The sequence below is a fragment of the Orbicella faveolata genome, unplaced genomic scaffold, assembly GCF_042242905.1.
Source record: "Orbicella faveolata isolate gen_17 unplaced genomic scaffold, um_ofav_v1 contig_4, whole genome shotgun sequence".
NCBI lineage: Eukaryota > Metazoa > Cnidaria > Anthozoa > Scleractinia > Merulinidae > Orbicella > Orbicella faveolata.
In genome coordinates this window covers 8,685,943-8,703,345 of record NW_028301569.1, presented here as the reverse complement: position 1 = coordinate 8,703,345, position 17,403 = coordinate 8,685,943, and the positions used below count along the sequence as shown (strand labels likewise).

General features: G+C 39.1%; 1 long non-coding RNA gene across 2 annotated transcripts in view; it reads left to right on the top strand.

The window, feature by feature from the left end:
• LOC110048073 (uncharacterized) overlaps window positions 1-17,403 on the top strand; it is a 249,869-nt gene that overhangs the window by 130,826 nt on the left and 101,640 nt on the right. The window lies entirely within an intron of this gene.

Here is a 17,403-nt window from a genome sequence, read left to right as displayed (position 1 = left end):
TGCTATGTGATTGAACGTCATTATCTCTACATTAAACTAGATCAATAACGTTTTGAAACCACTTTGTCGAAACAAGCTTATTCTCTGTACTTCAATCCCTTCAGTCACTGTGCTCTTCTGTCTGAGTACATATCATTGTTCGTCACATCAAGCTTTATACTATTTCTGACTCGCCTAAAGCCGGATATGACTGGTCATGATCAAAATACAACAACGTTAATTACGCATTACAACTTCGGCCTTTTGATACGCCACCTCGAAGTATTCAAGGAGGTGTCAACAGGATATCGCGCATTTACAGCTTAAAGTACCAGTAAAAGTTGAGCCGCTTAAGAAGGTATGTTTACATTTGAGCTTTTACCAAGGTAAACAGTTACTAAGGTCAAGTTACTTAACCTTGGTACATTCGTACAGTGTTTATACCGGCTCAAATAACTCATGTTGATCTTTCCACATTCGCGCGCGCTGCATTATCAACCTCATGAAATCGAACTTGGACGAGGATCCCACCGCAGTCGAACAGGAGCAAATTGAGGTGCCATCATTTTCATAGGCGAGGACCTCATTCCATAATATTGCGGCGAAAATTCAGCTGCTTGATCATACCCAGAGTATGCATGGATACGTTATATATGCAGCATCCTTCCTGGTGGCAAAGTATATCGACAATAATTACACAACATAGCATCGAAGTTTATCTAGAGAAAGTTGTAAATAATACTGAGAAAGAAAAATAAAATGCTCTCTTTACGTGACGGATTGTTCGATGTAAGAAGATCGATCCAGTCTTTTCACGTTATCTGTCATGTTCGCCTAGTCAAAACTGGAAAAAAGACGCTTTGCTTTGTCGACAATCGTACAATCTGCTCACTGCGGGGAATATTACGCCGCCACAAGCGGATATATCTGTCATCTTGACCTTGGTTATCAACCGTAACCATGCCCGATCACAGGGTAATTACAACTTTTACCTCGGTTAAGTTTCTTTTGTCTTTTACGACATTTACCAAAGAATCAGTTGGCGTTTACACACGGAAAATGTTTACCTAGCTAAGTAAACTCTGATACCTCGGTAAATCGTTCAAGTCTAAACACTATAAACTCCAACTTCCCAGGATGTTATCAAAAAAAAGACAAAACAAAGCGGCAATTAGGACATGTTACCTTGAAACTGTCGGAAACTTTTGTGAAAGACGACTCAACACCGCGGGAGTATTGCGGCCGAAACATTGGACAAAGGTTAAGCGTGGACAAATAAGCCGACCGATGCTTTGTAGAAAGACTCCTGTAAATGTTGTTGAAACGATAATGTTATTACTGCACATTGACGTAAATAATCGGCTTGATATCCCGAAAAAGATATAGCCCGATATGACAGATTGGCTATCAGTGCATCCCGTTATCATCGGAAAATGACTTCAAAGTAACATAAACTTTTTGTCACTTTGAGGTGAGCCGGACAAGAGTGCACTCTAAAACCATTGTCGCTCTTTACCACCTTAGCTTGTTCTGCGGAAAACTAGTACTTGAGGTAAGTCTTCCAAGACTGATAGAAAGCACTTGATGTCTTGTTTGAGAACTAACTAAAACAAAATTGACAAATCAAAGGGAGGAACGACGAAAGGAATTTTAGTTGATTTACTTTTCTCAATCATAATACTTGAATAAAATCTTAAAGTTGTTGTCACTGACTTAAAAATCTTAAAATAGACGTTTCGGCTAAAATACTATAACCTTCTTCAGTGGTGAAATGAATGTTAACGGCGTCTAAATGTAAATGAGATGTTTATAAGAATGTGAGGAACTCGCTAGGGATTAATTTAGCATTTTGTAAATGTCTGGAATATGTGCGTGGTCATTAATTGAGTTCGGTTCGCGAATGGAATGCCACGCTTCCAAGAACAATCCACGCGACCACGAGGGACAGCGGTCTATGACCTTGACATTATTAAAATCAAATTCGTGGTTGTTTTTCATACAATGTTGCGCCAAAAGAGAGTTCTTGTCACATGTGAGGACGGCTCTTTTGTGTTCTTTTGTTCTGGATCTCAGTGCTCTGGATGTTTGACCGATGTAAAGTTTTTCACAGTTTTTACAATTGATTTTATACACGACACCAGTTGACAGGTCTTGATCGAATTTGTCCTTCGGTTTCTTCAGGATCAAACCAACCGTCTTGACGGGTTTATGAGCAACATTTACGTCGAATTGTCCTAAGGTTCTTGCAATTTTTTCAGAGATTCCTTGAAAATATGGCAGAGTAACAAAGCCTCTGTGGCTTTGTGGCTGATTATTTTGGGCCTGATTTAATGCTTTAGGTGGTTTGGTTCTTTGGCAGCTTTTTAAGAATTGGTCCTTGTAACCATTGGTTTTGAGTGCGTCCACCACGTGTTGTACTTCGGACTTTTTGTTTTCGTACAGATATGTCGACGATAGCCATGTTTGCCTCGTCCGTGAGCATCTTACTGAATTTCACTCCCATCTTAACTCGATCAACCAGCAATGTTCGCCAATGTCCTCTTTGCCCAAAACTCTTTCAGTAACAACTTCCTTTTACACGCTTAATCTAACAAAAGAATTAATGGTATGTTTTGTCAAGTAATGTGGTATTTAGACAATCTCGTAGTCGACCTTGTACTGGGATGATAGATTTTAAAATGATAAACATTGGGTGGGCGTATGTTATGAGTGGCTTGCGTGTATTCCGCCTTCAAAAAAATTAGTTCTTGTGTTTTTTAGTCAGTCAAAACAGTCGGTACAACACAAAAGTTCATCGGCGATAAAGAGTTTCTATATATGTGATAATGTAATTTTTGCATATGAAAGTAATATTCACATATTGAGAACATGGCGTATTTTTGTCGTTCTGTATAATTATGTGACCCTCCACGGGAAAACAGGGATAAAGGTGATAGCACGCTCACAACACGCTAACACAGCACACTTAGTGTGTCATAAGACACGCTTTATGCGCATATTTAATTCTTAGCACAATGAAGGACACACAACGATTTGTTTCGATGTTAACATGCTAAACCTTTTGTTTTGATTAGCGTGCTAACCGTAACACGCTTAGTGTGTGAGTTAGCACGCTAGAACACGCTAGAACAAGCTAGAGCTAAAAGGAACACGGCAGAAAGTTTGCGATCTCGCTCTCCAAAAAGTTGGAATTTTATTATTTTACTCTAAACGCTTCTAAATTAGCAACAATTAATAACGAGCGACAAAGAACGGGAGAAAAACTTGGCATCCTTGTTGGACAACGAACAAAAGACACTATTATTCTGGATAACTTCAAACACAAGTTGAACATTTTTAAACAAACTGATCACCTTCCTTCCTTTAGAAAGAAATACAGCCAAAGAAAAAGTTGCTGTCTCTGATTCTCAACTCTCTCTGTACGCATACGGCGTTGGTTACACGTGTTGGGAAGTTAAATGATGCAACTAAAGTTAAGTTTTCCAATGTAAAGTGTAAGCCATAAAAAACTAAACCCTGTTGTAGTCATATTTGGATAGTTTAGTTCGGTTCGTTCGAGAAGAGCAATTTTACCACCGCTAGTGGGAAGATTTTGGTCACGTGCTAGGCAACGAGTTGGGAACGTCTCAAATTTCATTCGCGAACAAAATAACTTTACAGACACGGATGCCTTTGCTTTTTGTTGGTTCATAATTTATTTTCATCCGTTTTGTAACGGTAACTTTTTTCGGTTAGTTCTGAATTCATAGATACTGGGGGTTCGCGATCAATTTTTCCTTTTCGGCTAGATGGAAACGAAGCAGACTGGGAAACGGCGTGAATTGACGTCCCGGAGTCCAAAAGTGCGTAAAAGCAAGTTGTTTTGTTTTGGCATCTTGTTCGTCGATTTCTGTGTACCAAACGTGAAAAGAACAACAAACATCTTGACATCTGCCAAGCAATAACGCCAACAAAGAAAGGTTCTGTGACAAAACCGGGACCTTTGTATGTGGAATTGTTTGTTTTGATTTGAACATTGTGCAAATGTAAAGCGTCACGAAAAGCTGAATCTGATCGGATTCCCCTTGACGTTTGAACGGCTGATTTTTTTGTCGTGAACAGATAGCAGCAACCGTTCGAACGGCATCCTATCTTGAACGGATAACACATGGCAAGCGAACGGTTTTTCTCATGAGAGGTCAGATTTACTGTTCAATGTTTATAATTTAATTTCTTTTTAATTGAAGCGGCGGCAAGAATTGTGCTTCACAAGACAGATAAACATGACAACTGAATCTCGCCTTCTGTCGAAACGGCAACACAACAACAAATACAAGGACGAGTTACAATCAAATCCGGGAAATTGCAGTACTGTTATTTTTTACACACACTTGACCGACACACTTCATTTCAATTGCGGTTGCGGTAAATAAACGGTAAGTAATTGTGTTGATCGATGAGCAACCGCAATGTTCGCCAGTGTTCTCTTTGCCCAAAACTCTTTCAGCACAGTATTTGAAAGTATCGCCCTTTAAGCTTGCTGTGCTATTTCGCCATCTTTTGTTTTCGAAGTTTAACACGCTTCTTTGTTTGACTGCATTGTTAGTGTGTGCACGCTTATTGTTCCTAGTGTGTCCAACCAAACTAAAGAGTTTACTAATGAAGTGTGCTCCTGAACGCGCTTTAAGCGTGCTAAAGTCAAATTCTTTTATTTCAGAGTGGAAGCGTGTTGTGAGCGTGCTATCACCTTTATCCCTGTTTTCCTGTGGAGGGTCACATATTGAAAGAATCACATAATATGTGTTTGTCTGAGCGCCGTACATATGAGGTTTAAAAAAACAGAATCTTTTTTGCATATGAAAGTAATATTCACATATTGAGAACATGGCGTAATTTTTGTCGTTCTGTATATTGAAAGAATCACATGTGTGTTTGTCTGAGCGCCGTACATATAAGGTTTTTAAAAAAAACCCCTGTGTTAAAAACGCAATTAGTGGGAAGACAAAAATAAACTGAACATTCAAAACAATTTCCTGATTAGATTCAGCATATAAAAGGAAACTCATAATAAATGATGCTTTGTGTTTTCCGGTGTTCGCTGGTATGTTATTGAGATGATCACGTTGCAGTCGACGTTGTACTGGGATAGTAGATTTTAAAATGATAAGCATTGATACAGCTCACATGAATTCACAGTCAAGGGTTAATCGGGTTATCACCCATCTGTGGCTTAAAAAACTCACTAAGTTTAGTTATGTCTTCCCCAAACAAAAGGGATTATTTTAACGCCACGCGCATTGACCTGGCATGTTTTAGCTAAAACGCTTAGCTTTGAAATGTGAGGAATCATGATAAAAGGCTTAGCAAACGACATTCTCGTATAAACAGGCGACAAGAAGGAGATAATTAAATCTGGTTTAGATTGATTCAATGCAAACCAAGCGGTCCTGAAGGCCGGTAAACACAGGACAGTCAAGAGACTACGATCTCATAGTCTCTTGGTATAGTCCCCACGGTATAGTGCAATGCCGAATTCTCGAATCCTCGATTTTTCGAACCTCGAACCAAACGTTGTTTCCCTCCCATCAGTCGAACACTGTAAGTTTACCCCCGATTTCTCGAACTACCTGATTTTTCAAACTGCTCTTCGTATCCCTTGGGGATTTGAGAAATCTGGATTCCACTTTACTTGCATAAGATAAGCTGGCTCTTGAGGAAACAGAGAAAAAGACAAATTATTTCTGCTCAATATAGCACCCTTTTAAGGAGACGCAATACAAGCGATACTGCATGGTTGTTAACTTGCAGCCTTTTGGAAAGTAAACTTATTATTGAATGCTATAAACAGGTGCTTAGACAAGTGCTAGGCAAAGTTGACGGAGCAGTTTCTGAGGGTAAACGTCGTAAATTCGTCAGTTTTCGTTCTCAACACTGATAAAGGCACACGTAGCGCTGCGGGATGAATGCGCAGAGGGCAAGCAGGCCACTTGCAATTATCTGAAATAAGATGGAATCAAATCAAATCTAATTGAAAGATGGATCAAGGCTTTTTAAAATCAAGGTACCGTACGCACTAGGTTGACAAGATTTGTTTGGCTCTGCCAAAAATGTCGAGAGATTTTGTTTCCACCAAATTTTTATGTTAATCGTGTACGCACTTGAAAACAGTAAAATATTTGACAACCGCAAGTGCCGATTACGTTGATTGTATAGACTCTAAAGAGTGGGATCAAATTTGCTTGATTGACATTTTCAGTCAGATTAACGCCTGCACATTGTAAAATCTGATGGTTTTGACGCTTCACAAAACTTTGTCCTTCTCCTAGGCAGGACGACGGCTCCTTTCAAGTTTGGTACGGCTTGACAAAATTTTGGGGGAAAGAAATTAAAAACGCCGAGCGCATTTGTAGAACTGAACTAATGACAAATATTTTTGCCAGAGAAACAAAAATTTGCCTAGTGCTTTCGGGCGCACTGAGTAAATTTGTACATCCCTATGCACCTAACCAAATACACATCTGTATGCAAACCACCAGAGTCAGCCGAGTACAAGTACTTGTGGTTAACAAATATTTTGCTGTGTCTCAGTGCGCCCACGCTTGATAAATTTTGTCGAGATTTTTGGAAGGGCCAAGCAAATTTTGTCACTGTCCAGTGCGTCCGGACCCATATACAGCTTGACTTAGCATCTAGCTGTTGGCGTTTGACTGGTCAACGTTGAACACGATACGACTCTGAGGTAAGTTTAGAAAATCCAACGGAGCCGTATTAACCGTTCCTTTTAATATATCTCTCTAGAACAGTAAATCCTTTAGTGAACCTGTATCATCGCTTATAACTGTGTCAATTAATTAGTACTGTTTGGAAAATACTGAAAAAACAAATAGCTTTAAATTTGTCAAACAATACTTATAATATAATGTTGCCATCAGAGTACTGAGAAAGTTCAATGTTTTGTTTTCTCAACTTTATCAAGTTTAACATTACAATGGGTTTTCAAAGCGACAGGGGGTTATGCTAATGAAATTACTGCGAAGGCCAGCTTACACCGTTCAGTTTATGGAAACCTCGAGCTCGCAGGATAATTTTTAACTGAAAAAAACATGCTTCATTACAAAGGGATTACTTCCAGTTTACTCAAATACTTGTCATATGTATACCGGTACATTTAGAGTTGTTTAATAATAACTAGCCTGCGAGCTGCGAGCGGGCTAACCTTGGAGTCACGCGCGAACGGCAAGAGTGAGTTCGCGAGCGAAGCACGGTCTGCGTCTACTACCCAACTGGGTGAGCTTGATTTCAGGCTAAATAATCACGAGAGGCGATTTAATTTGTACAAATTCTAAACTACACGGTTAACTTTTTCTGTGGTTTATTTTATAACGAGGATTTCAATTCTGCATAGTAAGTGTTTCCTGATCATCTTGCTCCAATTTGGATCGTTGCAGGGTGCCGCCGATAAATAAACCCAATACTAATAGGTCCAGTGAATGCGCAACAATTTTTTCAACTTCTGGGGCCTGTTTCTCGAAGGTTCCGAAATGTTTTCGCACCCGGAAAACCATAGCAAAATCTCCAACCTTATGATTACACGACTGTTTTATTTTCATATTCTTAATATAACCAGAAGTTCCCTTCATACAAGAAGTTTCAGGCGTATACACCTTTCCGTTCTTAGATACAGATTAACTGAAAATGACTTTGCGGGCCCGAAAAGTTTCCGGGACTTTCGAGAAACAGGCCTCTGGACCGCTAAAAGAAAAACAAACAATTTCCAATGCCATTTTAAAATGCAAATGGACTGAACATGGAATGTCAGACAGGTAATTTGATAAGCTTCTACAGTTTCTATGTAAAGAAAGGAGCTTAAAAAACACACGTCAAGTCTTTCCTGTCGGGAGCGCGATCGATAACAACACCGTGTTCACAATATAGTCTGAACTGTGAAGGACTAATACGATGATCGGAAAATCTTTGTAGCTTTCATTACACTGATCTCAGCTCATTACATTTATCGCATCGTAGGTGAGTCAGGTTAAATTGATATTTCTCTATTTAGGCTATCTATTGTGCTTAAGTGTTCGCTTGAACGGGATCCCGCTAAATCGAACTCGGTTATTTTGAAGTCCTCGTTATTTCGAACTCAAAACCACTTTCCTTGGATTTGCCCATCAGTCATTTACTCTCGGTTATTTCGATCTCCCGCTATTTCGAAGTGTTTTTCGTTTCCCCTGTGAGTATGAAATAGCGGGGTTCAACTGTATTTCGTCTTGGGCTGAATATAATAGGAAAATTAAGCAACGCCGAGGAAAACGCCTAGTCAAAAAATGAATTTATAATTTACCAGCGAAATTCGCAACAGCGTCTAGATTCGTTAACTCCTCCAATGGCTCTAAAAACGTGCTCAGGCTAAATATGCAATGACAGCATTCATGCCAAATGGAAATACGAAAACTCAGCCGTCGTCGTTCGCGTTCCTCAGACAACGCCGAACTTGGTCATTTCACGTTCTTGTTGCAGAAGACGACAAAGAAATGTCTAAAGATTTATAACGCACGTGCACAACTATTGCACTGTTTTGCTCATTTTTGCCGTCGTCGTCGTGGTTTGCTTAAGCTCCCTATTATAATCCTGCTGGCTTATATAGAAATGTTTCCTCGGTTATTTAGGTTCCATATCATGTTTTAGATGTCTTTAGAGTACATTGCGTAGCCCATGGTACTTTTCATGACGTTGGCAATTACAGTAGCCTGCGAACAGGCTCCCGGCGAGGACGGAAAAAAATTTCGGCGAGCGCGAAACAGAAGAATTTGGAGAGCAAAGCGATCGGGGCGGGGACTCACCGGGAACCTGTTCGAAGGCTACTATTACAGTCATAACATAGGTGGGAAGACTTGTCAGACTTGTCAGATTTTTTGTAAAGTCCATCTGAATGGTATTATCCGTTTAGGTGATAATAATGATAATACTAACTTAATTCAGTGGCATGTCAGTTGCTTTAGCCGAAGGATAACCCCCTTCTAATAGAGGACGCCTGCCAAAAAAATCAAGTTATTATTCCTTCTAAATCTTTATAACTAGCACGGCCGGTTAATTGTTTAATGAGTCCAGAGGAGCGTTAAGTCAATTGATTAGTACTGTTGAGAAAATACAAATAGTTTAGTTTTAATTTTTGGCTCGGCTACTAGGCAGATCAGTGACATTTTAGCGGCTTTGTTTCCCAGCTTTAACATATCATAGCATTTCAAAGCTGACGCGCTAAGCCGAACGAGTCATGAAAGCGCGTCGAGAGTAAATTAATTACAGTAAGAAAGAGTGGCCGTCTGATGATCAATAGACTTGATAGCAGTGATCGATCTTTAAAAACTTAAATATTTTTCTTTCATAGTTCCGTCAGGGGCTTATCGTGCTAAAACAATTCGATGACGGCTTCTTCTCGGTTTCAATCGATCGAAACTTTGAGCTCGCCAGCCAGTTTTTGATTGAAAAGAAAAAAAAAGAAAGAAATAGCTCATTGCAAATGTCAATAAATCCTTAGATATACGGCAAACATTTCGGCCGGTTTATTTAAAATAAGGATACCGATAGTAACCTTATCATATTGCGAGGAGTTGCACCGTCGCATTAGCTTAGAAATCGAATACACCGAATACAAAAAAAAATACTCCTCGGATAGACAACAACATGCAACTCGCGCCACCCAGGAGATTATTTTCATTTTCGCGTCATGAAACCGTAAACCAATGGAACATTACACATGTCAGGAAATTGCATTTAAATAGATCCGTGAGTGATTTGTTTCCTGTGTTTAGATAATAATTCTTAAGACACGTCTCGGAAGACACCTTTTATCGCACAGTTTTTGTTTATTTGGAGTAAGATAATCTCTGATTAAGAGATCTTTAAGTGATTTGTCTGTGGCTTGGATTATCCTTTTCATCTGATGGCATTAATGACCCAATTTTCGGTAGGAAAGAGGGAATTAAAGAACCTCTTTAAAAATACTGTAGTTGTAGTCAGGCATAGTAATAAAATCTTAAAAGTTATTGTCACTGACTTAAAAATCTTAAAATAGACGTTTCGGCTAAAATACTATAACCTTCTTCAGTGATGAAATGAATGTTAACGGCGTCTAAATGTAAATGAGATGTTTATAAGAATTTGAGGAACTCGCTAGGGATTAATTTAGCATTTTGTCTGAAGAAGGTTATAGGATTTTAGCCGAAACGTCTATTCTAAGATTTTTAAGTCAGTGACAATAACTTTTAAGATTTTAAAGAACCTCTTATCACGTAGTCGAGTACTTTTCTATCCACCGTGTTGGGGATTTGAATTCTGTAACAAAACAAAATTCTGAACTCTGTTTCAATAAGGCAAGACGTCTCGCCTGCAAAATGTGTATACTTTTCAATGAACGGAATCACTGATGGAAAAGAAGGTCAGCCCGGTAAAGTTTATGTTATGAATCAAAGGAGTGTTAATGATTGGGTGGGCGTATGTTATGACTGGCTTGAGTTGAGTACTCCGCCTTCATAAAAATTAGTTCTTGTGTTTCGTCCAGTTGTTCGAAGTTGGAAGCCACGGAACCAGCATCGCGCCTAAGTCGCCAAAAACGGGAGACTCACGTGATTTGAGCCTCAAGACATCTTGTCAATTTCAGTTATGTTAGCTTAATGTGTCTACAAATAAGGTTTTAAAAAAACCCTGTGTTTAAAACGCAATTAGCGGAAAGATAAAAATAAACTGAACATTCAAAACAATTTCCTGATCAGACTCAGCGTATAAAGGAAACTCATAATAAATGATGGTTTGTGTTTTTCGGTCAAGTTTGCTGATCTGTTATTGAGATGATCTTGTTGCAGTTGACGTTGTACTGGGATAGTAGATTTTAAAATGATAAACATTGATACAGCTCACATGAATTCACAGTCGAGGGTTAATCGGGTTATCGCCCATCTGTGGCTTAAAAACTCACTAAGTTTAGTTATGCCCTCCCCAAACAAAAGGGATTATTTTAATGTCACGCGCATTGACTTGTGGCTATTTAGCTAAAACGCTTAGCTTCGAAATATGCGGAATTTTGGTAAAAGGGTTAGGAAACGACATTCTCGTATAAACAGCCGACCAGAAGGAGATAATTAAATCTGGTTTAGATTGATTCAATACAAACCAAGCAGTCCTGAGGGCCGGTAAACACAGTGCAGTCACGAGACTACGACCTCATAGTCTCTTGGTATAGTGGAATGCGGAATTCTCGAATCCTCGATTTTTCGAAACTCGAACCAAACGTTGTTTCCCTCCTATCAGTCGAACATTATAATTTTACCCCCGATCGATTTCTCGAACTACCTGATTTTTCAAACTGCTCTTCGTAACCCTTGGAGATTTGAGAAATCGGGATTCCACTTTACTTGCATTAAAGATAAGCTGGCTTTTGAGGAAAACGAAAAAAAGGCAAATTATTTCTGCTCAATAGCATCCTTTTAAGGAGACGCAATAAAAGCGACACTGGTTGTTAACTTGCAGCCTTTTGGAAAGCAAACTTATTATTGAATGCTATAAACACGTGCTTAGACAAGCGCTGGGCAAAGTTGATAGAGCAGTTTCTGAGGGTAAAAATCGTAAATTTGTCAGTTTTCGTTCTCAACACTGATAAAGGCACACGTAGCGCTGCGGGATGAATGCACAGAGGGCAAGCAGGTCACTTGCAATTATCTGAAATAAGATGGAATCAAATCGAATCTAATTGAAAGATGGATCAAGGCTTTTTAAAATTAAGGTACCGTACGCACTACGTTGACAAGATTTGTTTGGCTCTGCCAAAAAATATCGACAGATTTTGTCTCCCCCAAATTTTGAATTTGTTAATCGCGTACGCTCTTGAAAACATTAAAATATTTGATAACAGCAAGTGTCGATCACGTTGATTGTATAGACTCTAAAGAGCGGGATCAAATTTGCTTGATTGACATTTTCAGTCAGATTTTAATCTGACTGAAAATTGTAAAATCTGCAGATGGTTTTGACGCTTGACAAAAATTGGTCCTTGCCCGAGGCAGGACGACGGCTCCTTTGAAGTTTGGTACGGCTTGACAAAATTTTGGTGGGAAGAATTTAATAACACCGTGCGTACTTGTGGAACTGAACTAATGACAAATATTTTTGCCAGAGAAACAAAAATTTGCCCAGTGCGTCCGGGCCAATTTGTACATCCCTATGCAACCGACCAAATACACCGCCGAGTACGTGTACAAGTACGTGTACAAGTACTTGTGGTTAACAAATATTTTGCTGTGTCTCAGTGCGCCCACGCTTGATAAATTTTGTCGAAATTTTTGGAAGGGCCAAACAAAATAATTTTGTCACTGTCCAGTGCGTCCGGACCCATATACAGCTTGACTTAGCATCTAGCTGTTGGCGTTTGACTGGTCAACATTGAACACGATACGACTCTGAGATAAGTTTAGAAAATCCTACGGAGCGATATTAACCCTTCCTTTTAATATATCTCTCTAGAGCAGTAAATCTCTTAGTGAACCTGTATCATCGCTTATAACTGTGTCAAATAATTAGTACTGTTTGGAAAATACTGAAAAAACAAATAGCTTTAAATTTGTCAAACAATACTTATAATATAATGTTGCCATCAGAGTACTGAGAAAGTTCAATGTTTTGTTTTCTCAACTTTATCAAGTTTAACATTACTACGGGTTCTCAAGGCGACAGGGGGTTATGCTAGTGAAATTACTGCGAAGGCCAGCTTACACCGTTCAGTTTATGGAAACCTCGAGCTCGCAGGATAATTTTTAACTGAAAAAAACATGCTTCATTACAAAGGGATTACTTCAAGTTTACTCAAATACTTGTCATATGTATACATTTACATTTAGAGTTGTTTAATAATAACTAGCCTGCGAGCTGCGAGCGGGCTAACCTTGGAGTCACGCGCGAACGGCAAGAGTGAATTCGCGAGCAAAGCACGGTCTGCGTCTACTTCCCAACTGGGTGAGCTTGTTTTCAGGCTAAATAATCACGAGAGGCGATTTAATTTGGACAAATTCTAAACTACATGGTTAACTTTTTCTGTGGTTTATTTTATAACGATGATTTTAATTCTGCATAGTGAGGGTTTCCTAATCGTCTTGCTCCAATTTGGATCGTTACAGGGTGCCGCCGATAAATAAACCCAATACTAATAGGTCCAGTAAATGCTTTAGCCTGGTTATCACTAGCGACGCAAGCACAAACGCAAGCAATAGGAATGACCCGATTGAAAACGAAATTCGACGCAAACACAAGCACAAGCAAAATCATCCGAACATTTCAAACTGTTTAGGGGCGAGGTAATCTGGATCCAGTGTTTTCATTCGCTAAACTTAACTTCCTTGTGCTTGTGTTACGCCTGAGCGGTACAGTCGAATCTCCTGTAAACGACCACCCAAAATATCAAGCCTAGGTGGTCGCTTACGGGGGTTGATCACTAACGAGAGCTTAGATCAAATTGGGTCAAAATTTTGCCTTAATAGCATATGGTAACTATGTCAGTGCCCATCTAAACCCATATAATAATTATAATATAATATTACTATAATATTACTTTTATAATATTACTGTTATCATTAGCAATATTCAGAACTGGGGGTTTACTGAATCGTCAGACAGGAGCTGCGACTTCACTCTCATTCCTTAATCCTTATATCCTTGTACGAGCCTTCGCCTGTTGGTGAAGTCGGTCAGACAGGAGCAGCAGCTTTACTAGCTCCCTTTAACTTCTATGATTTATTCTTCCACAGAATAATTAGTAGAACGTGCTCTTTAATTTTTCATTGAAGCCGGTCAGGCAAGGGCTGCGGTTTCACGCTTGTCTGTTAAGACTACACAGGCCTGTTGCTAGAAATTTCTTTATATCATTAGGCACAACATAAAGAGTAAGCCTCATGTTATTCGACTTATTCCGCCACGCTGACTCTGCTTTTATCTTGGTGGGGCACGTAGGCCTACTCTGGGACCTTAAGTCGCCTTAAGTCGCCTTAAGTCGCCTTAAGTTGCTATCGGTTACGCAATGTCAAAAAGGTTTCAACACACTCAAATTGCCCCTGTAGAAGGTTATTAGACTTGTAACTGTCATTTTAGGGTAAACTCCACTCTAACCCTATGGAGGAGGAGGCACGATGACCCAATTGTTGGTGCAATGGACCCATATTGTGGATCACTGCATTGTGTTCATACTCTCATTGTGCCTCTCTTCACCAAGATGTATAAATGGGTACTGGATACGGAACAGGGGGGGGGGGGGGGCGGGAGGGTGCAGCAGAGATAACCTTGATAGGCGTGCTTTTAATTTTTTTTCTTTTTTGACACTCGTTCCCAATGCATTGGAGCCATCTAACCCCCCACCCCTTATACATAAAAAAACCTAATATTATTATGGTCCTGCACCTCTCTAGCCCCCATATATGCATGTTAGCAGGAATAATTTCTACATGTGGACAATACTTAAATAGGAATGACAATCTCATGTATACTCTCACACAGATGGCTTTTTATTTCTATTAAGTTTTATTTTTTTTTCTTGTATTTCATCATAAAAGAGTTAATGAAAAAAGATGACACTCTGTGTTATCATTAGGAAATATATTAAATATGGAAGGATATAACAAATGACTATACTCAATAACTTCATTTAAGCTTATTAATTTTTGTACGATATTTCTGAATCAAATCTTCCGAAGACCTACAGTGTATAATTAATAAACAACAACAGTGAGAGGTGTTCCAGATCATCGAGATGAAAAGAAAAAAACAGAAAGATATTTCTGGGTTAAGGCTCAATTCTCTCTAGTCACTTTTACACTGAGCAGTAAAAATATGGTCATCCAAAGTCAACTGAACCGAACCGAGTCTACTCTTTAAATACTTTACTTACCCAGTGTAATTAATGCATAAATTTATGAAAAATAGAAGAAACTGACTGGGAACAGAGTAGCGTCGAAATGTTACTGAATTAAATCCCCTTCGGCAAAAGAGAGGAAAAAAACTTCCTTGTCGGAAGTGATATCCAGAAAGTTTCCGATTAAGATATCTGTCATTTCTGGGTAAGGTTATCCTTTTCACACTGCATTGCAACAAAAGAATCTTTCATCGCGTGGCCAGGCACTTTTCAATCCACCACGTTGCGTCCGAATTTGAACTCTGCAATCAAATGAAAGAATCCCGTTTTCAAATAAAAGAATCCCGAGATTACAGAATAATTTTTATTCACGATGGCAAAAATTACTGCCCTTTGCAAATATTTAACTTGCGCAACAATTTTTTCAACTTCTGGGGCCTGTTTCTCGAAGGTTCCGAAATGTTTTCGCACCCGGAAAGCCGTAGCAAAATCTCCAACCTTATGATTACACGGCTGATTTATTTGCATATTCTTAATATAACCAGAAGTTCCCTTCATACAAGAAGTTTCAGGCGTATACGTCTTTCCGTTCTTAGATACTGATTAACTAAAAATGACTTTGCGGGCCCGAAAAGTTTCCGGGACTTTCGAGAAACAGGCCCCTGAACCGCTAAAAGAAAAACAAACAATTTCCAATGCCATTTTAAAATGCAAATGGACTGAACATGGAATGTCAGACAGGTAATTTGATAAGCTTCTACAGTTTCTATGTAAAGAAAGGAGCTTAAAAAACACACGTCAAGTCTTTCCTGTCGGGAGCGCGATCGATAACAACACCGTGTTCACAATATAGTCTGACTAACTGTGAAGGACTATTACGATGATCGGAAAATCTTTGTAGCTTTCATTACACTGATCTCAGCTCATTACATTTATCGCATCGTAGGTGAGTCAGGTTAAATTGATATTTCTCTATTTAGGCTATCTATTGTGCTTAAGTGTTCGCTTGAACGGGATCCCGCTAAATCGAACTCGGTTATTTTGAAGTCCTCGTTATTTCGAACTCAAAACCATTTTCCTTGGATTTGCCCTTCAGTCATTTACTCTCGGTTATTTCGAACTCCTGCTATTTCGAAGTATTTTTCGTTTCCCCTGTGAGTATGAAATAGCGGGGTTCAGCTGTATTTCGTCTTGGGCTGAATATAATAGGAAAGTTAAGCAACGCCGAGGACAACGCCTAGTCAAAAAATGAACTTATAATTTACCAGCGAAATTCGCAACAGTGTCTAGATTCGTTAACTCCTCCAATGGCTCTAAAAACGTGCTCAGGCTAAATATACAATGACAGCGTTCAATACCAAATGGAAATACGAAAACTCAGCCGTCGTCGTTCGCGTTCCTCAGACAACGCCGAACTTGGTCATTTCACGTTCTTGTTGCAGAAGACGACAAAGAAATGTATAAAGATTTATAACGTACGTGCACAACTATTGCACGGTTTTGCTCATTTTTGCCGTCGTCGTCGTGCTTTGCTTAAGCTCCCTATTATAATCCTGCTGGCTTACATAGAAATGTTTCCTCGGTTATTTAGGTTGCATATCATGTTTTAGATGTCTTTAGAGTACATTGCGTAGCCCATGGTACTTTTCATGACCTTGGCAATTACAGTAGCCTGCGAACAGGTGATAATAATGATAATACTAACTTAATTCAGTGGCATGTCAGTTGCTTTAGCCGAAGGATAACCCCCTTCTAATAGAGGACGCCCGCCAAAAAAATCAAGTTATTATTCCTTCTAAATCTTTATAACTAGCACGGTCGGTTAATTGTTTAATGAGTCCAGAGGAGCGTTAAGTCAATTGATTAGTACTGTTGAGAAAATACAAATAGTTTAGTTTTAATTTTTGGCTCGGCTACTAGGCAGATCAGTGACATTTTAGCGGCTTTGTTTCTCAGCTTTAACATATCATAGCATTTCAAAGCTGACGCGCTAAGCCGAACGAGTCATGAACGCGCGTCGAGAGTACATTAATTACAGTAAGAAAGAGTGGCCGTCTGATGATCAATAGACTTGATAGAAGTGATCGATCTTTAAGAACCTAAATATTTTTCTTTCATAGTTCCGTCAGGGGCTTATCGTGCTAAAACAATTCGATGACGGCTTCCTCTCGGTTTCAATCGATCGAAACTTTGAGCTCGCCAGCCAGTTTTTGATTGAAAAAAAAAAAGAAAGAAATAGCTCATTGCAAATGTCAACAAATCCTTAGATACACGGTAAACATTTCGGCCGGTTTATTTAAAATAAGCATACCGATAGTAACCTTATCAAATTGCGAGGAATTGCACCGTCGCATTAGCCTAGAAATCGAATACACCGAATACAAAAAAAAATACACCTCAGATAGACAACAACATGCAACTCGCGCCACGCCAGGAGATTATCTCGATTTTCGCGTCATGAAACCGTAAACCAATGGAACATTACACATGTCAGGAAATTGCATTTTAATAGATCCGTGAGTGATTTGTTTCCTGTGTTTAGATAATAATTTTAA